Source organism: Macaca nemestrina, chromosome 8 (assembly GCF_043159975.1).
Source record: "Macaca nemestrina isolate mMacNem1 chromosome 8, mMacNem.hap1, whole genome shotgun sequence".
Classification (NCBI taxonomy): domain Eukaryota; kingdom Metazoa; phylum Chordata; class Mammalia; order Primates; family Cercopithecidae; genus Macaca; species Macaca nemestrina.
Genome location: NC_092132.1, coordinates 148,294,738 through 148,319,599, shown reverse-complemented (window position 1 = coordinate 148,319,599; position 24,862 = coordinate 148,294,738). Strand labels below are relative to the sequence as shown.

Genomic DNA, 24,862 nt, shown 5'->3' with positions numbered 1-24,862 from the left:
ATATTTTAAAAAGGAAGAAAATATTACCAAATACATGATAATGAAAGATAATATGATCAAAAAGGATTAGCAAAATATTCTGTTGTATTGTTATTAAATGTGTTCCAAATAATAAATATAATACTGAAATGTATTACCTTCTTAATACTGCCACCATCTCTTTTAAATGATTTACATGTATCATTTTACTTAATTTTCCAAATTACCACATGTGTATTACTATCCTTATGACCATTTTACAAATGAAAAAACCCAGTGAGTAGAGTTAAATAAGTTGCCCAAAATCATACAACAGGAAAGTAAAATATGAATCAAAACACTCTGATTCCATGGATCATTTTCTAAGTTGTACATAAATCTGAAAATTATAAAAGGTATTTGAATTGAAACACTAACAAAAATGCTACAAAGAGAAACTTATGGATTTAAGCTAAACAGTATTTATCAGGCTTTACATCACTTTTTAAGTACTTTAGGAAAATAAAAAGGAAAATTAAAAATTAATGATTTCTAGCTTCAACTTGGTATTATAGAGAGTCATTTTTGTGATTATAACAAGAAAAATCTAGACAGTCACAAATTAATGTATTGTCCTGAACCCATCAATGAATCGAGGTCACATGGCAAATCATTAATTCAAAACCTGGAAAGAGGTACCTACAGGGATAAACAGGGCTTCAGCAGGCACTTCCTTGGACAGACAGACCCTGCTGCATGCCAAAAGACCCAGTAGGAAGGTCAGTAATTCAGTAATTCAACAACTGTAACAAATTGCTAAAGGGTGAATATGGGTTAGGAGAAAGTGAAGCCCTGGGGACCACAGAGCTAGGGGTTTCTGAACTTCCTGCCGGCTTTCCTCATTGGACCTCACCAGGCTGTCACAGGGAAGATTGGAGCAAACACGGAGAAAGCCGACCCAAAGTATTGATAGGTGGAGGAGAGGCTCCTCACATCCGGAGGTCTGGAGGAGAAATGGGAGCAGATGTGAAGTCCCCACCCTCAAAACTGGGTTCATAGTGCCTGGCTAAGATAAGGCTCAATCATGGTTACAAGTGTAATGATTTTCAGGCAAAGCGGATGAACTCTAGTGAGTTCATCCAGAGCCTGGGGTAGGTTCACATCCCGGCCACTGGGCATATGTCACAGGACACTCTTCTAAGCATCATACATGTGTTAATTCACTAAATTTCTAACACAATGTCAAATAGAATCACTCGCATTTTCAGAGGATCACACTGAATTTCAGAAACAGTAAGTTTCTTGCCCAAAATTATATTACCAATAAGTGGAAGAACTGTACATCAAACATATAGAGCATAACTTAAGACCTGAGATATTGGTGTCTTTACTACCAAGATGCTGCAGTCCACAAAACCCTGGAAGCTGGGGATAAACTGGCCGTGGGGATAGTCAGATGACAAAGCCCTGATTCTCTGGGATGATTTGCATTGGCCAACTCTTCTCAAATGCCCTCCTGGTAGACCAGGTGTGCCAGCATAAATTCAGCTTAAATAGTCACCTATTGCCTTAACTCTCATCTTAGAAACCATGTATTTTATCAGGAAGAGAAACTGAGACTGGTAATGAATAATTCACATGCCTGCTTCCTCTTCATCTACCTCCAGGGATGCACAGGGCTCATTCTGGACAGCTCCCTTCTAGGGGGAGGTGTTGTGGCTTCTAAAAAACTGACAGATGTCACAGATGCTGAAGACCAAAACAGCTACCACAATGCGCAGGCCCTCCATATTCAGATTCTCAGGTCATCTCAGACAGGCAGGACGTGGTATCTCAATCAAAAATCTGAATCTTCATGCTGGTAAATTGTTTGTTTTCTGAGTCATGTGTGTCTCAAATGTTTTTGATTTAGTTTTTGAGATGTTTGTTCTGAATACATTTACATGAAGATGCTTACAAAGCTATACAGAATAAGTTTCCATATGAAAAATTATTTGTACTTCAGACAAAAATAATTTCTGATAACGAAATTCAAAATAGTGGCTGCATCTGTGGGATATTGACTAGGGATAGGCACAAAGGAGCCTGTTGAACTGTAGGAAATAATGCGCATCTTGCTGTCGGTGGTGTGAAAATCCCCTGAACTGCAGGTGCATTTAGGAGTTTTGCACATTATAACTTTTCTATATGTATGCTATAATTTGATGAAGTAAAAACAAATTTTGGATAAAATTACTGTTACTTGTTTTATTTTTCTTAAGGTTATAGAAAAGGATCTTAATACAAGGATAATATCCTTATTAAAGGATCTTATTACAAGGATCTATTTCTTTCAGTTATAGAAAAGGATCTTATTACAAGCAATAATCTGATTCTGCTTCATGTCTGCTAAATATCCATTTATGTATTAAAAAGAACAGTAAAACTCAATTTCTAATATTTAGTGAAAAGGAGTTTTTATTTCCCCTTAAATACATTGTTTAGAACAACACTAACTGCCAGCCTTTCATTCAGAAATGCATTTTCCTTCTCTACTTAGATGTGCCAATATCATAAATTACCATCAACTAGTGAGTTCATCCAGAGCCTGGGCAGGTTCACATCCCTGCCACTGGCATTGCTTGAGATCCAGCTCTTAGCAATTGATCATTGAGTCTTAGAAAGGAGTACAGAGAGGTAAAGAAGAGGAAAAGTGAAATGTGTTTAAGGTGTGGGAATGAGGGGGGTCAAAGAAGAGAATGAAGTGCAGGGATTGAGCTCAAATTTGGGTGGAGAGAGAGAGGAAAGGGGAATTACTGAATCTCTATTTTTTATAATGGTAAATATTTCTCATTAATGTAATATCCTATAATTATTGAAGAGAAAATATTACGTTCTCTTCTGAGCCTTTCACTTCCTGTTTATTTGCATCATTTCTCTATCAAGGTAAATAACTAACACAATCCAGAAGAAATGCATTTGGGTCAAACCATATCAACTTGCTGTCATTCAACCTACTTTGTCCTACAAAAATGAAAATTTAATATGATTCAGCCAAATACAAAACCCTTGTTTTTTTGTCTTCTTTTGTTGTTGTTACTTACAAATACTTCCAAGCATTTCAAAGCCACCTTCCCCTTCACATGATGAATGCCTCCACTACCCTGATCTATTTGGTATCCTGAGCCTTTACTCAAATCGTTACTGTTGGCAAACTCAAACTGACTGCTTTGACCCTAACTCCAACTCTACACTCCTCAAATTTCCCATTGGCTTTTATTCTACCATTTGTTTTCCTGCTTACCAGCCATAAACTGCAAAGGAGACCTATTCCCCTAACTTCACATCTTAACTATAGTGAATACACATCCAATCTCTGTGAAGGGAAACTGAATACCAGCAAATGCTTTTGTCTGTTTTTTCCTTCAGTTTTCTTTGGAATTCTGTGATACTCAAGCAATATGCTTCTCTTTGCCATATTGCAACTTCACTCGACTTGCCTACCTTAAGCCCTTGTCTGCTAATGGTACTTCAGCTCTTCAGAATTAATAAATACCATATCATTTGCTCTCTTTTACAGTTTGAGAACCACTTCTTGATAATATGTCTGCTAGAATAAAACTTTTCTAAACCACAGACGAGAGAGTGAATCGCTACCGTGGCCTGTCCCTTTCTTCTAATTGTTGCTTCTCTCTTACGCATCCACATAACTTTTTATTAAATGTAGAGTCATTTAATTAATAGGGACTGTTCAATAATTTTTCTGCATAGATGATCATCTTGCTGGATGGAATAAGCTTCTGTTAATTCCAACTATGAAATCCTATGAGCTGGGCACAGTGGGTCACGCCTGTAATCCCAGCACTTTGGGAAACTCAGGTGGGCAGATCACTTGAGGCCAGGAGTTTGAGACCAGCCTGGCCAACATGGCAAAACCCTGTTTCTACTAAAAATGCAAAAATTAGCTGTGCATGGTCATGCATATCTGTAATCCCAACTACTTGGGAGGCTGAGGCAGGAGAATTGCTTAAGCCCAGAAGGCAGAGGTTGCAGTGAACTGAGGTCATGCCACTGCACTCCAGACTGGGCGACAGAGCGAGACTTCATCCCAGAAAAATAAATAAAAAGTAAAAAAAGAAATCCTATGGATTTAATTGGTGAAGTTTATTTCATTCATGAGCAACTCTAAAAATCTCGAGAAAAGTTTATAAAAATTCTGCTCAAATCTGTATCCTATCTGAGCCTCAGTCTCCTCATCTGTTGTATGACAGTACAAATATTTTTATTCCTGCCTGAACCTCAAGGTGATTGTGAAGGTCAAATTAAATAATGCAGGTAACAGTACTTTGAAAACCATGAGTTATGTACAAATGTAATGTATTATTACAGTCCAATGGTGGCTTTTGTGTTCAAAATATATAATTTATTTATAAGCTATAATCTTATGTCCAGTTCTTCTACTTAGCTTAAAAACTAGCAGATTAGACCTTACCAAAGTTACAGTAATTACATTCACAAGTGAAAGGACTTTTCCCTGATATTCAATTTCTCCTACTGGGCCCATTTACCCATCACTCATGCTAAACCTCTTCTGGATTTTAGAATCATTTTTAAAAGCCATAAAAAGCTCTTGTACAAATCATGCAAAACTGTTGTTCTGACAACATAAATGTCCCATGCATCAAAAACCACATTAAAATTATCCAAGTGGCTATGAAAATGCATCCAACAGAGGAAGTTTCATTTGTTTGATAAGGACCCCTATAGAAGGCAAAAGTATGGTGTCAACCCACCCTCCCAGAGGTGAGCACCTCCCAGCACATCAACGCTAATGAGGCTGGAAACTTTTCATAACGACAAGAAGCAAGAAGCCAAGGTCCAGCCTACAACCAGGGCACTGCAGAGAGGGGGAGAGCAGAGGTAATGTTTGTAAACTCATCAACTTGTATCTATGCCATTATATGTAGATTTTAATTTTAAGAAAATAGTCACCTTTTGGGCTATACTCTTATTATTTCATGACAGTTTTGTGTATTCTTAATTTCAAAATAAAAGCACTTCAATTTTGGCCTAGTCTAATGTTTTACAGGTTTTTCCCCCCACCTGAAGCCACCATGACAAAATGGTCATTATACAAACCTCTTAATTTGTTATGCATATCTAATCATACCCACAATAGGGTTTTTCACATATATGCTTGATACCTTTCCATATGTAAGTCTACTCATATAGCTAAATGAGAAAGTATTTAATTTCACTACAAAATCCAGATCAAGAAAAATGTGGCTTCAACATCACTCTGCTTTTCCTACTTGTCTCAATTGAAAATTAGAAAATAACTTTTTAAAAAATAAGTAGCATAATTTATTAAATAATTTGAAGAACTTTAAACACTTTATATTGTATTTGCACTGATGAGCAATGTGTACAAACATATCAGCAATAGAAAATATTGGAAATATTTCTGTACATAGTATCAATTTGCTGATTAAAATTCTATTTGGTCTCATTGAGCACGGTACCTCCCCTAGCATAACTTTTGCTATACTCTAATCAAATTGTCCAAGCATAGTAATCCCTATAGCACCTAATACAAAGTATAAGAGAAAATCACTAACATATGAAGACCCTGGAGTGTTAGATATGTATTAAATATTTAATGATTTATTAAACATACGAAGAAGTCACACCCAATATGAGTCTCTTCTGTCAGTTTCCTAAGTCTCTTTTCTCTTGATGGTTACTAGAAAGATTTTGCTAGCATGTTTTCAAAATTCTTTCTCATAACCTGGTGTAGCTGACATGGTCGTTGCAATGTTATAACTGAAACTTGTAGAAAATGTTTCAGGAAAATCATGACTGCAACTGTTCTGTTGCTATTTCCTTTCCTCCAGTGTAACTGAAGTGCCTGGCATGCCTTGTATGAAACATCAATTCTAATACACTGGCATTTTACCTTGGGAAAGCCCTTGAGTGTATGGGTTCAAGAAAGTGAGAAGGTGGGGAGAAAGAAGAATGTTTCAAAAGCTTCAAGAGCTTCCACTGTCATATACATGACTTTGAGATGATGGTGCCCATATGAGGGACTTTTGAAAAAGTCCTGCAGTGATGGTTTGGAGACCCACCTCCACCATCACCTGCACTGTATCAGAATTTTATCCCAGCCCATGACCACTCCAAGAATACACAAGTGATCTCTTATCCTTCCAGTGGAAAGAAAGAAGAGTATCTTCTGATTTGACAATGTTACAAGGAAAGAAACACATCAGGCACACCCTGGCATGAAGGACGCAGATACTCAGAAGAGCCAAGGGCTCTGCATCGGAACTCATGGGTCAGTCACTGCCAATGGAAACAGAGCACAGCCTCTGCTCGGGCAGCAGCCGCCTCCTGGCTTGCAACTGCACATCCCATAAATGATAAAGGTGACACCAATATGCCCTTATCAAGGAAGAACAAAAGAAAGGTGGGCACTTTCAAGATACTTGTTCGATTTAAGGAACTTTTTTTGGAGGTATTTTTTGCAAGACACTATAAGCTATTGCCAATAACACACCCATATTCCTTTTTTCTTGGATATTGGCTCTGGGTTCCACATTATAGGAAATATATTGAAAAGCGTGCTCTATAATTTTGACTAGTATTTTACTCTGAATGTAGGGTGACTGCCATACCTGGTTTTTCCAGTGCTGTCCTGGTTTTAGCACAAAAAAAAAAAAAAAGAAAAAAAAATGTTCTGGAAAACCATTCCCTGGGATAAAGATAAATATTATACATTCTCATTTTATATGTTGGAACTAAAGAAAAATGAGGTACTGAGGTCATAGGAGCAGACAATAGAACTATGGTCTTTAGAAGTTGGGAAGAGTAGGGGGCTGGGGAGAAAAGGGAGATGCTGGTGAACAGATACAAAGTTACAGCTAGATAGGATAAATAAGCCCCAGTCTTCTGTAGCACTGTATGATAAATATGGTTAATCATAAAGATGTATTTTCAAAAAGAAAAACAGATTTTGAATGTTTACAACACAAATGATAAGTATTCAATGTGAAGGATATGCCAATTACCCTTATTTGATCATTCTACATTGTATACATGAATCAAAATATCACTCTGTATCCCAGAAATTTGTACATTTACCATGTGCCAATTCAAAAGGAAAAAATTATATAGTTTCAAATGATCTTCTTGGTATCCATGAAGATGGTAAACCTGTAGATAGTTGGTATCTTGTTCACCTAGAAACTAAACTTCGCTTATCTATGTGCATCTTCAGCAGAAAATGCAAGGGTAAAATTTGGCCAATTCCATTTAGTCTATAAACTTGTTACCCATAAAAATAAAACGGTGCTACCTGCTCCATAGCCTGCATGCATTTTTGTGTGAAATGATTTGCTTACCTGTGGTGGTGTTTTATAAGGAAAAATTCTGGTCACATTTCAGTTTGCCCAAAATACATAGTAGGACTCAACATTTTTTTAGCTTAAAGAAATGAAAGAAGATAACTCTGCTATACCTGTGCCTAGAAGCGTGTTATCAATGTTGCTGGCCATAGAGAAGATGTTAAAGATACCTGCCATGAAATCATATATTCAAAATTCAGGGAAGGCCGGGCGCGGTGGCTCAAGCCTGTAATCCTAGCACTTTGGGAGGCCGAGACGGGCGGATCACGAGGTCAGGAGATCGAGACTATCCTGGCTAACATGGTGAAACCCCGTCGCTACTAAAAATACAAGAAAATTAGCCGGGCGAGGTGGCGGCGCCTGTAGTCCCAGCTACTCGGGAGGCTGAGGCAGGAGAATGGCGTGAACCCGGGGGGGCGGAGCTTGCAGTGAGCCGAGATCGCGCCACTGCACTCCAGCCTGGGGCACAGAGCAAGACTCCGTCTCAAAAAAAAAAAAAAAAAAAAAAAAAAAAAAAAATTCAGGGAAAAAAGAATATTTTTCTCTAATAATACATTGAAGATGATGATGGAAAAAGAAATGAAGGAAAATCAGAAATGTATATGCTGTTTTTCCAAAACTGTTTAATGATCTTGGAAAATACCATAAGTTGTCTAGGAAAGGATGAACTCACTCCCCTAGGGTTGTTCAATGCCATCTGTAGGTTGCAACAAAAACTCATCCAATGAAAAAGTGATTTATTTTTGGCATAAATAAGACTGCATCAGAACTCAAAAATACACGTAAAGGGCAGCCAAATTAAACAGGAAATTCTAGTTTATTAAACAAAATATTTGGAAACCAACTTCAATTTCATTAATACAGATTAAATCTTGCTTTAAAACCATTTTCCCAGAGAAAGAGGGGTTTTATTTTGATGACATCCAATATGTTTTGAAGTGTTTACAAACAATGGATGTTTTAAATTTGGATAGTCTTTATGATGGATTTATAGATGCTGATTCTGAATGACAAACAGCTGTTCCACCAAAACAAGCCTGTAGATACAAAGTGAATGAACATTTTTGTAAAGGAAAATAATTCCTCCAAGTCAAAAACCTGCTTTTACTACAAATAAATTCCTACATGTTCCAAAAGTTAAAATGGTTTTGCTGGGAAGATATTTAGCTTGATTTTTCTGTATTGGACCAACACCAAGAATCAGTATAATGTGAACTTGGTAAGAGAAAAGCTGCAAGTCAGGCTTTCATTTAGCTTTGTCTGTATTTAATTTGACTTTTACATAAAGGAAAAGGAGGATACCCTAAGTTATGGCAAAAGGAAACCAAAACAGTAAACTTTCTACCACATTATGGAACAGAAATCAATGTCATTGTTACTTTGTTATTAATTGTATAAATATTCAATTCTATTTATACTCTCCACTTAAAAATACACACATTTATGATGTAATTCATCACATAAACAGAACTAAAAACAAACACATAATTTTCTCAATAGACGCAGAAAAGGCTTTCAATAAAATTCAAAATCGCTTCATGTTAAAAACCTTCAATAAACTAGGCATTGAAGGAACATACTTCAGAATAAAAGCCATCTATGACAAACCCACAGCCAACATCATACTGAATGGGCAAAAGCTGGAACATTTCCCCTTGAAAATTGGCACAAGACAAAGATGCCCTCTCTTACCATTCTTAGTCAACACAGTATTGGAAGTCCTGGCCAATGCAATTAGATAAGATAAATAACAGGCATCCAAACAGGAAGAGAAAATCAAACTAGCCCTTTTTGCAGACGACATAATTCTATATCTAGAAAACCTCATAGTCTGGCCCAAAAACTCCTTCAGCTGATAAACAACTTCAGGAAAGTTTCTGAATGAAAAATCAATGTATAAAAAATCAGTAGCATTCCTATAAACCAACAACATCCAAGACAGGAGCCAAATAAGGGTCACAATCTCATTCAAATTGACACAAAAAGAATCAAATACCAGGAATACGCAAACCAGGGAGGTGAAAGATCTCCGCAATGAGAACTAAAAAACACAGTTCAAGGAAATCAGAGATGACACAAACAAAAGGAAAAGCATTCGATGCTCATGGATAGGAAGAGTCAATATTGTTAAAATGACCACACTGCCCAAAGCAATTTACAGATTCAATGTTACTCCTATCAAACTGCCAATGACATTTTTCACAGAAATAGAAAAAATCTATTTAAAATTCACCTTGGACCAAAAAATGAGCCCAGAGTCAAAGCCATCCTAAGCAAAAAGTACAAAGCTGGAGGCATCACATGACCAGATTCCAAACTACACTTACTACAGGGCTTCTAGCACAAAAACAAACACATAGATCAATGGAACAGAATAGAGAGCTCATAAATAAGGCCAAACACCTACAACTATATGATCTTTGACAAAGCTGACAAAAACATTAATGGGGAAAGAACCTTCTGTTCAATAAATGGTGCTGGGATAAATGCGCTAGCCATATGCAGAAGATTGAAACTGAACCCCTTCCTTTCACCACATAGAAAAATCAATGCAAGATGGATTTAAAGACTTAAATGTAAAACCCCAAGCTATACAAACTCTGGGAGACAATTCAGGTAAAATATCATTCTGGACATGTAAATATTTCAGGATGAAGATGCCAAAAGCAATTGCAGCAAAAGCAGAAATTGACAACTGTTATCTAATTGAACTAAAGAGTTTCTGCACAGCAAAAGAAACTCTCAATAGAGTAAACAGACAGCCTACAGAATGGGAGAATATTTTGGCAAACTATACATCTAACAAAAGTCTAATATCTAGAATATATAAGGAACTTAAATTTACAAACACAAAACAACCCCATTAAAAACTGAGTAAAGAACATGACCAGATACGTTCTGGGTTTTTGTTTGTTTGTTTGTTTGTTTTCCTGAGATGGAGTCTTGCTCTTGTCACCCAGGCTGGAGTTCAATAATGCAATCTAGGCTCACTGCAACCTCTGTCTCCTGGGTCCAAGCAATTCTCCTGCCTCAGCCTCTCGAGTAGCTGGGATTACAGGTGCCCATCACCATGCCCAGCTAATTTTTGTACGTTTAGTAAAGACAGGGTTTTGCCAGGTTGGCCAGGCTGGTCTCGAACCCTTGACATCAGGTGATCTCCCCACCTTGGCCTCTCAAAATGCTGGGATTACAGGCATGAGCCACTGTGGAACAGAAACTTTTGAAAAGAAAACATGCATGCAGCCAACAACCACATAAAAAAAAGTCAACACCACTAATGATCACTAAGGTGATTTCTAATGCAAATTAAAACCACAGGAAGATACCATATTACACCAGTCAGAAGGACCATTAAAAAGTCAAAAAATAAGAAACACTGGTACGGATGCATATAAAAGGGAATCCTTAAACACGACTGGTGGGAGTATAAATTAGTTCAACCACTGTGGAAGGCAGTGTGGCAATTCCTCAAAGAAATTAAAGCAGAACTACCATTTGACCCAATAATCTCATTACTGGGTATATACCCAAAGCAACAGAAATCATGCCACCATAGAGACACATGCATACATATGTTCACTGCAGCACTCTTCACAATAGCAGAGATATGGAATCAACCTAAATGCCCATCAATGGTAGACCGGATAAAGAAAATGTGATACATATATACCGTGGAATACTACACAGCCATAATGAAGAATGAGATCATATCCTTTGCAACAACATGGTTGGAGCTGGAGGCCATTAGCTTAAGCAAAATAACATAGGAACAGAAAACCAAATACTTCATGATCTCACTCATAAGTGGGAGCTAAACAAGAACATATGAACCCAAAGAGGAGAACAACAGACACTAGGGTCTGCATGAGGGTGGAGGGTGGGAAGAGGGAGAGGACAAGAAAAAATATCTATCAGGTACTGTGCTTATTACCTGGGTGAGGAAATGATCTGCACACCAAACCCCATGAGACCCGGTTTACCCATCTAACAAACCTGCACATGTACCCCTGAACCTAAAATGAAAGTTTAAAAAATGCATTTATTAATTTTAAGAATATACAATAGTATGGCTTACAGATTTTAAATATTAAAGAGTTTAAAGTTAAAGCATTGCTTTTTTAGAGGACAGAAATATAAAATACTGCTATATTTTCTCAAACATAATTAAATTATCCTATTAGTAATTATTACTAATTACCACCACCATACCACTTTGTTTAAATATCATTTATGTAAAAAAGTCAATAATATAGGATAATTTCAATTTTTTATTTATATATAGCAAATGTGTATAATTATATAATTATATATTTTTCATATATTGTGAGTTTATTATTTATGCATTTATTTGCTTATTTCTTGTTATCTATCAGATTGAGTGTTGAATTGGTGTAATTTTCCTCTGAAGACTTCTCTTCTGGGTGCGTGGTATAACTCCTTAAAAAGGGCAAGTTGTGTGTCTGGCCTTGCTAAATCATCTCTTTAGAATCAAAGCATTCACCAAACCACACAAGGATCAAGTTGTGTTTGTAGGTTCTCAAAAGATATTCTTATTTCTCTGTGCCCAGATCCAAGGTGAAGACAGGCACACTGCCATCATGCCTCTTTTCTTCATTCTTCCCTGGCAAAGTTTTCAACCCTGACTGCAGAGAAATTTCAACATTTCAATGCCAGGATTCTCCACCAAGGGAATTAAATCTAAACCTGTGATGAGTTCTGTTTGTTTCAATTTTTGAAGTGTTCCTCAATGTATTCTAATATTTTTATCAAGTTGCAAACTATTGGACATTACAAAGTCAAGCTGTTCCATAAGAGTTTAAAACAGCAATATGTAGAATTGCTTGCTGGTGATGAATTTTGGATAGTGCAACCTTTGTATAATTCAGATTTTGTTTTATAACTTTTTATAGTAGTCATGGGTGGTAGTATGTAAGTACTTGTAAAAGGGGGTGGTATGTTTTACTGTTGTGCTTTTCCCAATGAAGGAGAGAACAGCTTTCTAAAGCTTAATTTTACTAAATATATTTTTTAAAAACCTGAGCCAGAAAGAAGCTAAATTCCATTTCAAAATTTGTCTTATCAAGTTTTTTGTATGCTTGGATTTAGACCACGTAAATTCATATTCTCTCTTTATGCTCACGGTATAAGTGCTGATTTGGCAGAGCGCTCATTAATTTGCAAAGTATGTTATTTATACAATAGCATTTTATCCTCATACTAAGCACCTTCTCAGCAGGACAATCTTTTGATTTTACAAGAAACTAAGATTCAGTGCAGTGTTGTGATATGAGTGGCATGGTCATGGTTTGTATTTACAATTCAAATTTGCAAATGTGGCTTTGTTCATTGAAAACTAGTTTCACCTTACCCTGTATAGATTGGTGGTGGTGTTTAAAATGTTCCTTATCAGATTAACTCAGCTTCTCTTGATAAATGCACATTCTGTCAATGTGCTCTTTCATTGTCTGCCTGAACAAGTTCATGTCTAAATGTAGATGGTGGCATGCGACAGGGTAAAAGTAAACTCATGGGCACTCCCCAGATGGGTGAGTAGGGGTTTCTGAGTCTAACAGCTCTCAGTCTGCTCACATCTCATATTGGGCATCCTGAAACAATTTAATTTATCTGTACCTTCTTGAGTCACACTTACAGTACCTGCAGTTTCTCTTGGTGTCTTCAGGCTCCTTCCCCTCTGCTCCGCTCCTTGCCAGGGCCAGAAGGGCATCCGTGCTCCATCTTTGCTTAGGGACCCATCGCTTCCCTTTATCATTTTTGGGGTATTATTTGAAAACTACTCTTCAATCTTTGATATTTTGACATGACATGTAAAGAAAACCATTTAGGATCCAGAAAATCATTTGAGGTCAACCAACTCGGGCTTTAGATTTCTCCTTAGAGATACGGGCAGCTGAGTTTAGACATTTTTATTTTTTGTAATTTTTTGGTAGTATGCATGTCTGAGTCAAAGCACACCATGGATCCTTTGGTGGGAGCCCATGTTGGCTTCTGATTTAAAATGAAAATTTTAAAGATTTAATTGTAAAATCTTTAAAATATCATAGCATTCTTTTTCGAAAGATAATTAACTAGCAAATGGCAAAAACCTTAAATATATCTACCCTGCATCTAAAACTTCTGACATTTTCCCCTATATCACACATTTTGTTTCCTTTTATATATTACATCAGTGTATGAAAAGCATCACAGATCATCACAAATCATTTCTTTCTACACTACGTACACACACAAATGGAAAAGGGGTGTTGAAAGCATACCGCTCAGAGGGATAAGAAATTTCCCTTTATGGTCGGAGCCGAGTTCAGCCAAGAAACGCGAGATCCAGGCCCCGCAGCAGCAGGCGGACGAGGCGGGAGACAGCGCAGGGCCTGCAGCCGGGGCTGGACGGCGAGCGCGAGCCACGCGAGCAAGCTGAAGGTGATGTGGCCGCCCTCAACCGACGCATCCAGCTCATTGAGGAGGAGTTGGACAGGGCTCAGGAACGACTGGCCACGGCCCTGCAGAAGCTGGAGGAGGCGGAAAAGGCTGCAGATGAGAGTGAGAGGAATGAAGGTGATAGAAGGATGAGAAGATGGAAATTCAGGAGATGCAGCTCAAAGAGGCCAAGCACACTGCAGAAGAGGCTGACCGCAGACACGAGGTGGTAGCTCGTAAGCTGGTCATCCTGGAGGGTGAGCTGGAGAGGGCAGAGGAGCGTGCGGAGGTGTCTGAACTAAAATGTGGCGAACTGGAAGAAGCACTCAAGAATGTTACTAACAATCCGAAATCTCTGGAGGCTGCGTCTGAAGAGTATTCTGAAAAGGAGGACAAATATGAAGAAGAAATTAAACTTCTGTCTGACAAACTGAAAGAGGCTGAGACCCGTGCTGAATCTGCAGAGAGAACGGTTGCAAAACTGGAAAAGACAATTGATGACCTGAAAGAGAAACTTGCCCAGGCCAAAGAAGAGAACTTGGGCTTACATCAGACACTGGATCAGACACTAAACGAACTTAACTGTATATAAGCAAAACAGAAGAGTCTTGTTCCAACAGAAACTGCGGAGCTCCGTGGGTCTTTCTTTTCTCTTGTGTGAAGTTCCTTTTGTTATTGCCATCTTCGCTTTGCTGGAAATGTCAAGCAAATTATGAATACATGACCAAATATTTTGTATCGGAGAAGCTTTGAGCACCAGTTAAATCTCATTCCTTCCCTTTTTTTTCTAAATGGCACCAGCTTTTTCAGCTCTTATTTCTTCCTTGAGTTGCATTTATTCCTAAGGTAGGCAGGGTATTTCCTAGTAAGCATATTTTCTTAAGACAGAGGCCATTTGGTTCCTGGGAGAATAGGCAGCCCCACACTTTGAAGAACACAGACCCCAATATCTAGTCGTGGATATAATTAAAATGTTAAAGACCATAACCTTTTGGGTCAACTGTTGGTCAAACTATAGGGACCATCACATGGGTAGGGATTTTCTATCTGAAGCCAATAAAAGGGCTGGTGGGGGCCAGGGTGGCTACTGTGGGAAGTCATAACCCACAGATAGATTAACCTAAGAATCCTGGCCCTTCTCCACACTCCACCGTGCAGAACAAACATCCTTTCAAGCAGTCAATGTAGAATGCTTCGGTAATAGTCATAATTACCCACATATAGTAATTAATAGACGGTAATTAATAGATCCATGATGTGATGTTCTTTTGTGTATTTCCTTCATTCTAAAGTTGTTCTCTGGCCGGGCGCGGTGGCTTTCGCCTGTAATTCCAACACTTTGGGAGGCCAGATCACTTGAGGTCAGGAGTTCGAGACCAGCACAGCCAACATGGCGAAACCCTGTCTCTACTAAAAATACAAAAATTATGGTGACGCCTGCCTGTAGTCTTATCTACTCGGGAGGCTGAGGCAGGAGGATCACTTGAACTCAGGAAGTGGAGGTTGCAGTGAGCCAAGATTGCACCGCTGCACTCCAGTCTGGTCAACAGAGTGAGAATCCATCTCAAGAAAAAAATAAAATAAAAATAAAGTTCTCTGAAGAGCAAATGTCTCATTCCAGTAATGACCCACTCAGCCGGAATATGGTGGAGTTCAGTCCAATTCAGGTCAACCATATCCGAAAGACGACGAGTCATTAATAAGTTGAGCAAAAGAGTTTCTATCTATTAGCAGAAAGGGCCTGTCTGGCAGCAGAGATTAAAAATGGGCCCAACTTCATTTCCATACTTCAGGGAATAGCAAATTGAAGATTTACTTATCTAGGACTTGAATTTTCTTCTTTGGGACCACGTTAATAAAACACCAAGAAACTCCTGATTAAACTGGATAATGCAGGATTCTGTAGACAGGGCTGCACGTATCGGCTTTGTTTGACTTCTCTTTTCTCAGTTAACGTCTCAGAGCTGGAACATTCCACATTCCCCAGCAGCGTGTGGGGGCATCTGGCTTATCTGAATCCCTTACCCACCCCACCACCCCACTCCTATTTATTCAGCACCACACTACCCAGGAAATAGACTAGCAAATTGTGCAATGGAATCACATCCACACTTTTCTTTAGATTCTTGCAGCTGTGTCATATGTAATAGTATCACTTTTTCTACATTTTGGTCAAATAAATTTTTACATAAACTAAAAAAAAAAAAAAGAAATTTCCCTTTATTTTTCTTCTTTAACTGTAAAAAGCTAGACATAAATTGTGATCATTACATGTTAGGTGAATCTGATGTAGATAAAAACTCTTGTTTCTTATAATGTGATTTAAAGTATTCCTAAATTATGTCTGTAATTAATTGTTCCACCTGTAGAATCCATCTGGCAGCATCCCTGGATGATGGGTTAGAGGGTGCTCACCTGTCACCTGCTTCTCCTGCAGAATCATGGGCTGATTGTTTCCACTGCATGTGCAATGTCATGAATACTTATACATCAACTTCAAATGCCAGGTGTTTCTCTGATATAAAATTTTTGTTAGCAGCCAGTTTAGCCATCATCCATATTGATTCCAGGGAAAGAAAAATGCAATTAACCACTCTGCTAAGAAAATTTTACTTTGATTTTATTTAGTTTCTTTTTTTCGTTTTAGGTATGAATAACAACAAAAAATATATACCTTTTGGGAAGGATGAGTTTAAATAATAGCATCTTCCTAACATGTTTCCGAATTGCCATTAGATAACATCGAGGATAATAGATTGAACACAGAGAGAAAAAATGCATGGTTTCTTTTTGAGGAACGAATTGTGCTATTTAGGAGATGGCACCTTTCCCTGATGAATTAAAGTTAATTATGCATTTGCTAGTCAAAGATTGATGCTTGTGTTGGTCACTTCAATAACATGCCTGAAAAATAACACACATTTTTGGTATTCCTAGAATGAAATCCATGATCTTTTTTTTTTTTTTTTTTTTTTTTTTTTGAGACATAGTTTCACTCTTGTTGCCCAGGCTAGAGTGCAATGGCATGCTCTCGGCTCACTTCAACCTCCACTTCCCAAGTACAAGTGATTCTCTTGCCTTGGCCTCCCAAGTAGCTAGGATTACATGCATGCACCACCACACCCAGCTAATTTTGTATTTTTAGTAGAGATAGGGTTTCGTCATGTTGGCCAGGCTGGTTTCAAACTCCTGACCGCAGTTGATCCACCCGCCTCGGCCTCCCAAAGTGCTGGGATTAAAGGTGTGAGCCACCATGCCTGGCTCCATGATAATATTTTGTATGCACTGCTTTAGACTGATGGGGATGGTTGGAAACTTGAAAGAATGTATTCATTTAGATACGTTATTATTTATAATGTGCGGGGGTCTGTCCTGCAGACCCCAGTTGCATGACGGATGACACACGTACTCAGACACCAATACTGAGTGAAAGAGTGGGCCAGGGGGCCGCTGGCACTAGGGGCCAAAGAGAGTTTGCTGTCCCTCCAAGCTGGCAATGGTCACATTTATTTAGTACAGATTTAATTAACAAAGTCTTTGAGTCAACACACCTGTGGATAATTAACCTGGTCGCCCTGCCACAGATAGAGCCATCCTGCCCACAAATGATCAAAGGTTGATTTTAGGACCACATGAGTTAAACAAGCTATTTAGATAAACTACTCTACAATCCTTTGTATCCGCACCCTAAGATCTTTGGCTTCTGAAAAGAGACTCTGGTTGCCTTCAGCCAAACTATCTGACGCTATGCAAACCCCCACCCCTGGCCTTCCAGGAAGGTTTGCTCCTTTCTAGTCCTATAATTTCTTCTGCCACTCTGACTGATCGTCCACAATAATCCCTTTTGCGTTTTTTTCTGAAATGTTTAAGGCACTAGATGACATGTAAAGAACAAAGGCTTATGTGTGAAAAACATGTAAATTAGATTTTTGTTTTAAATTTTATTTACTTTTTTGAATTAATACTTTCACATGGTTCAAGACTTCTAAGACTAAAAGTCTTCCTTCCAGTATTAGTTCCCATCTACAAAATTCCTTTCCTGAAGGCTACTAACAATCAGATGTCTTATGCATGCAGTAACAAGTTTACATATATAATTCATATTATATGGTATATAATTACACATATACTTAATATATATATGTAATTTTCCCTTGTTGATGTTATACCCAGACCGTTTGTTCCCCAAAGAAGACCACCAGAGTCCAGAGTCAAAGCCAAGCGGCAAGGATCTTTACTACAAGTTCGAACTTGGTCCCTCCATTCCACAGCATACAAGAGGGCCTCGAACAATGCGAGTGCTTGCTTTTTATAGCCCGATGTAAACAGGATATGTAAAGTTACAGGGAACAAGGTAATTCTCTCGGTTACAGCATTACAATTGGTTAACATTATACATTTAGCATTCCTTATCGGAGATCTCCCAGGTGATGTTTTTCTGAAGTTTGAAAGAAATATGGAGGAATGTGTTTGTGCTGGGCTCAGGAAGTTGGGAGATATATGGGGGATGTGCCTCATTCCTTTCATTTACAAAAATCATAACACTCATCTGGATTCTATTTTCACTGAGTAATTTTGGAGATGGTTTCATTGAAGTGTGGACACCTTCCTCATTCTTCTCTAAAGGAGCATAATACCTCCTTGGATGGGTGTCCTCTGTGTATGCAGATCTTGATTTTCAATCTTCTGCTTTTGGAAATAATGCAAAAAAAAAAAAAAAAAAAAAAAAAAAACCATGCACCCATGTGTTTTCTTCACACATTTTCAATGATTGTTGCCTAATTGGACACTTTCACACTGTCATCTATAAAATGAGTGTATGAATACCCACTTTGCAAGTTTTTTTGTGAACCTAAAATATAAAATGTCTAGGAAGTTTATGGTTATGAAATAATAAATAGTACCCGTTATATACTCTGGAGAATATTTTAACAAATTTATTTTTATTTCCTGACGTCTGAACATACCTAAGTCTTTATGATAATAATTAAAGTAGAAGTTGAGATGTTTAAGAACTTGAGTCTGCTCTGGACTCCGTGCTGCTGAGCACTGCCCTGCAGAAAGGAAACTTTATCCACGGGATGTTTAAGGTGTGATCTTGTGTCCAGGAAAGCTCACTTTCATTTTGCTTATATGGCATCATTAACTTCCAAGTTAACTTGATTCCTGACTTTTTTTTTTTTTCCTGTTTTTGAGTCAATTAAAGGTTTCCCTACTGCACATATGATTCTCAATATTTTGGAAATCAGTGTTTCTAAAGTTAGTCTTTGCTCTTCTGAAAATGAAGATAGCTAGATAGGAAATAGCAATTGGAGCTTTTAAAATTAGAAATACCTTAGAGAAGTTGGTAATCATCCACACGAGATCATAGATATCAAATGACGTATTAAACTTCTGTTTTATTTTCAATTTGAGTTAAGATGGTATAAAGTTAGTATCACATCAAGAGATAACTTGCAGAGATAAATTAATTGGGAAAGATTGCTAATACAAACCAATATTTTTCAGACCTTCCTTAGTGCTAATAACCAGCTAGTGTAAAAATAAATACAAATTTAAAAAATTAAATTCCCCAGTACAAACAGTGAAATAGTCCTCCACTGCCTCTTAGAATATTTTCTTCAGAAAGCTGTAACTGCAAGTTCTTTCTCTGCCCATTTGAATTGTAAATTTGTAGAACAGCCTCTTTCCTGTTTTACACCCCAGGAATGCCTTGTCAAGGACCTGAATGCTTTTTCTTTAAGAATAATTATCAAGAAAGACACAGTCCCTGTTTCCCAGTTTATGTAGGAGACTAACTTCTATGGGCACCTGAATCCAAGTTACAAAGCTACCTTCTGTTTTAAAAATATAGGAAGTTTATTTTTTCTTTTGATAAAGCCAATTTTAGCTTCCACAGAAAGGTGACTACTACAGTTACCTGGGGAATCTAGGATGAACTTTGTGTGACAAAATGTGCTGTTAAATCCAGCATTTACATGAGAATATGTATGTAATATAATGAGTTTTGTTTAGCTGTGTAAAAGGTTGATATTTCTTCCTGTCTTTACACTCTCTTTTTGAACTACCTATGATGCAAATCAAATTCTGGTTTAATATTTATTTAATAAGACAATTTTTTTTTATTTGTGCAGTGAGTATTTTTGGGGTGGAAGATTTTGTTTTTAATTATATTCCTTCCTAGTTTAGTAATTAGAAGTATTAAGGATTAATAGAAATGTAGCAGGACGAGTGGCAGACAAAACCTCTCAGACCCGGAGTTGCAGAAGGAAGGGCTTTATTCGGCTGGGAGCATCGGAAAGCTACTGCCTTAAGATCCGAGCTCCCCGAGTGCACAATTTCTGTCCCTTTTAAGGGCTCACAACACTAAAGATTTCACATGAAAACGTCGTGATTGATTTGAGCAAGCAGGGGTACGTGACGGGGCTGCATGCACCAGTGGTCAGAGAGAAACAACAGGGCGGGGAGTTTCACAGTGTTCTTCTGTACAATGTCTGGAATCTGTGAATAACATCGGTTTCTGAGTTATGAGTTGATTTTTAACTACTGGGTTTAGGCCAGGCAGGCCCAGGCCTGGCTTTGGGCCTGGCACCATGCTGCCTGTCTTTGGTTTTACTTCCTTGTTTTTTTCTTAAAACAGGTACTGAGTATAAAAACAATATAAAACAATATGAGAGGGTCTCTCTCTTTCCTCATTAGGATTTTACCATTACTATTACATTTAAAATTTTGTGGGTTTTTTTTTTTCAATCCAAAAGTCAGTTCTTCAAGTTCATGTTTTTCTAGTTTATTAATGCAAGAAAATCAACTTAATCCTAAAAATCACTGGGAGACAGTATATAATCATTCCTTTTTTGTGAGTTAAAACTGAAAGCCATAAAATGGTTTCATGGTATTTGATATTCCCTTAATCAATGAAGAGATTGAAGAGGTTGGAGCTTAAGAAGTTCTATTTTATGTGTAAAAGTTACATAATTTTCCTCATGAAAAATGAAAAGCACTAGATATGTAAGATAAATTACATGCACATTTTAAAACCTTTATTGGTAAATATTTCCCTATTACTCTCCAAATATTTACACCAATTACAAGCTTGATACTTATTTGTGAGACTCTCTTTTCCTAAAATTTCACCAAAGCTACATATTAATTTTTTAAAATATATAATTTTATTTATATATTTTATTACCTGTTTAACTCTTGGTGTTTTCTTGGATTGGGATATTTGTACTTGTGATACAATATTCTACTCTATATTAATGATTTTGATTTGTTAATAGTTTATATGAAGAATTTGCACCTATGTTCTAGGACAGTTTGGACTTCAGGTTTTTTTTCATCCTTATGAATTTCTGATATCAAGGTTATGCTGTCCTCGATAATAAGTCCTCTTTTATGATATTTGGAAGCATTGTGTCATTTTTCTTATGTGCATGGGAGAATTCACCCTTGACCTAGATTCTACCAGTAACAGTTTACTATGATCTTTCTATGATGTGACTATCTATAGAGCTATTTTTACCTTCTGACTGCCCATTGTTAGAAATGCTTGTTCCTCAGTTCCGCAAAGAAATAGCACTTTGAACATAAATTTAATTTTCTCAGCAAGGCAATTTTTACTTCTATAGAAGGGTGTGAGTCATCAATGGAGTAATGGCGAGAGCACACCTGGATGGGGGAGGGGAAGGAGCTCTTATTCCTGACACAGGTAGCTGCTACTTCTGTGTCATTCCCCTGTTGGCAAGGGTTGGACTGCACAGTCTAAGCTAATTCTGACTGGCTATTTTAAAGAGAGCAAGGGTATGAGCCGGAGTGGCGGGGTGAGTAGTTTGGCAGGAAGGAAGGTTAGGGACAGGTAACCGAAGGTGACTTAGGTCAGAGCAGGTGACCAGGGGTGACTCAGGTCAAAGCAGGTGACTGGGATGAGTCAGGATGGAGCAGGTGACCAGGGAACAGATGTGAACTACTGATTAGGACTGGTGGAAAAGCTGTTTAGTGAAACTAGAAGCAAGGGGTGTGAAGAGAACCAGGAAGTTAAAGTTTAAAATGGAGAATCAAAGAATAGGAGAGCGGAACATGCTGACGTACTGATTCTTTGAAGAGAAACTTGGGGTTCACTATATTTAACAATCCTCCAACTTGAATTTTTATAGTTCTTTCTCTTCAAACTTCCTTACCATGTCTTGGCTTAGTTGTTCTGCTTGATTCCCTAAAAGAAAAAGCTTCTCTGAATAAGTTGGAGGAGAATGAAGGTAGGTTTTAGTAAGTGCTGCCTCTATGAGTCTGTACACCAGCCCTCGGATGCGTGGTATGACACAACACCCGACAAGAATAAGTATACCTACTACGGTTGCAAGAGAAGGAAGACTTGAGGCTATGATTCCATTTACCGAACCATTTTTCTAGCCACCTTGTAAAGGGATCATTTACCCCTGAGTTTTTGGCTACCTCATTAGACAGAGCAGTTAGACCTTGCAATGCCTTTGTTATTACTTCTATCAGGGTGTAATGGTTTGAGATGAAGGTACAACATTGAGTTTTAATCATGACCCAAACTCTTCCTCTTTCTACTAATATCATGTCTAAGGCTATTCTATCTTTCCAAGCCACCTGGCTAGTAGCCCCTAATTGCTCAGCTAATCCTTTAACAGCATCTCTAGTGTAGTTAATAAACTGCTGTTGGTTATAATAGTTGTAATTTATCCAATTTACATTTTTATTAACTGTCACTCACCACAATATCTACCCATATCCTGCAACTTTTTGATCTCCACATTTAAATTTATCTGGTACTCTTCGTGGGACTACAATTGCATCTAAATAGACGTGTGCATCGAAAGACCCATAAGGGGCTTCTCTTGCTTTATGATGTTGTATTTTTCCTTCCTCTTGTTGATGAAATGCAAGGGTGGAAGGGATAGCCAATTGGACTAGAGCACAAAAGCCAATCCAGTTACTTGGCACAGTGTCCAGTAAAGGTCCACCACAATACCACCACACATCTGCTCAGGATGAACAAGGGCTGACTGGTAAGCTCTTGAAAAGCCTTAAGTTCACTGCATCCCTTCAGATCTCCAAGGAATGCTACAATTTCCTCCTTGTCGTGAGAGACATGAAGTGAACTTAGTGTCAGGAGACAGAGATTGGATGGCCCTCAGGGGCTGACCTGCAGGGTGTTGAATTTGGGGATATAGGAGACAGAGAGCTTGGCATGACTTGTTACCCCAGGCTGTGGAATCCTGGAAAAGAGTTACCATACAGCCCATGCATGGTCAACTGGAGGACTATCCTAGTGGAAAGGGGACAATCTGGGCCTCTGGCCTGCCATGCACACAAGCATAACAATTGCTCTTTTTTGTCAAATGTGCAGATGGAATATTTAATCCATGCCAACCAGGCATTTGCATCTTGATATCCTGTTTCTATTGCTAAACTTTCTGTTAAATCATTTACTTCTACAGTGTCTACTTTGGTCCTATCATTGGATGTGGGAGGGATGACAGTTTGATCAGAAGAAGGTCCAAACAGACAAGAGGGGGAAGGGGATGAAGAGGGTGAGGGATTAATAAAACACATTTCGAAAGACCCTATGAGGTATGTGCCAGCCAAGTTAGCTCCTCTGCGATAGAAGCAACCTAAAGTGGAGTCAGGATCGGTAGAGGTAGAGGTAAGAATAGAGAGCCGCACTGGATTGCATTGGTACTGTTGATAATTAGAGGGAACACTTTGTTTGGTGAAACAGAGGTATGGTTTCAGAGAGGTGCAGCCCTATGAGGAAGTCTGCCCTTGTTCCTCAGTGATCCAAAGGACATTGTCCCAGGAGGGACAGTGTCATCCTGGAAACTTGTCCTTGTTTAGTTTCCAAAATGTGAGAAATGTGGGGGACTCGGTTTCCATTAAGCAAGGGTTACAGATGTCAGAAATGACTTTGGAAGGACAGAGATGTTTTTCTAAGGAGGTCAGTTGCCTTTGGTTTTGGAGCTCCCTGCAAGGTATGGCGAGACAGGCATCAAATGTGATTGAGGAAAAGGTGACCTGGTTACATGAAGAATGAGGTGGTCAGCAGTAGAGCAAGGAAAGAAGAAAGAGTAATAAAATAAATGAAGGAGGGTTAAACTTTTCTTAGCTTTAGTTTGATAGGGTTTTCCCCTGAGACTATGGCCCATGACTCTGGAGGGACCAGCACTTTCTTGACTTGAGTGTGATGGGTCCATCCTTTCTCTGTTGTCCAGACTGCAGTTTCAGTAGTTAGGAGCACTAAGTAAGGTCCTTCCCAGGCTGGTTCAAGCTTTTCCTCTTTCCAGCTTTTGATGAGGATGTGATCCCTAGGTTGATGGTGATGCACTGGCAACTCCTGTGCTAAGAGGCCTCTAGTTTTCAGAGAAGAGAAAGTAGAAGATAGACCAAGTATATAATTTTTAAGAAACTGATCTTTTGTTTTGAAGGCAGGAATGTCAGCAGTAGAGTGTAAGTAAAGCAACCCATAGAGCATCTCGTAAGGGGAAAGACCAATATCTTTCCATGGGGCAGTTCGGATTCTCAACAGGGCAATAGGAAGGCATTTGGTCCATGGTAACCGAGTCTCTAGAACTAATTTGATTAAGTGGTTCTTAACAGTCTGATTCATTCTTTCTACTCTCCCTGATTAAGGTGGGTGCCAGGGAGTATGGTATTCCCATCTAATGTCTAATGTTTGGGATAGCTTTTGAATGATGTGGGCAGTGAAATGAGTTCCATTGTCAGAGTCAATATTTTCTATTAGTCCAGACCTAGGTACTCTATTTTCAATTAGGGCCTTGACTACATTATTGGCTGTTGCATTTGAAAAGGGTTAGCTTCAACCCAGTGAGTGAGGTTATCTATTATCACTAGTAAGTATTTTAGCTGACCTATTGGAAGCATTTCTGTGTTGTCAACTCGGATACTTTGGAATGGCCTTAAGCCTGGATTCCTTCCCCCAGGGGGTAATCTTTTCATAGTTTGTTAGTTTTCTTACATACTAAGCAACTATCTGGAACTTGTTTGGCCAGGGTATAAATTCCTATGTACCCATAAACTCTGAGAACTGCATCACACATGGCCTGGGGCCC

General features: G+C 38.3%; 1 long non-coding RNA gene and 1 pseudogene across 1 annotated transcript in view; both read left to right on the top strand.

The window, feature by feature from the left end:
- Positions 1-24,862, top strand: part of LOC139355947 (uncharacterized) — a 268,335-nt gene that overhangs the window by 139,760 nt on the left and 103,713 nt on the right. The window lies entirely within an intron of this gene.
- Positions 6,374-14,495, top strand: LOC105464184 (tropomyosin alpha-4 chain-like; annotated as a pseudogene).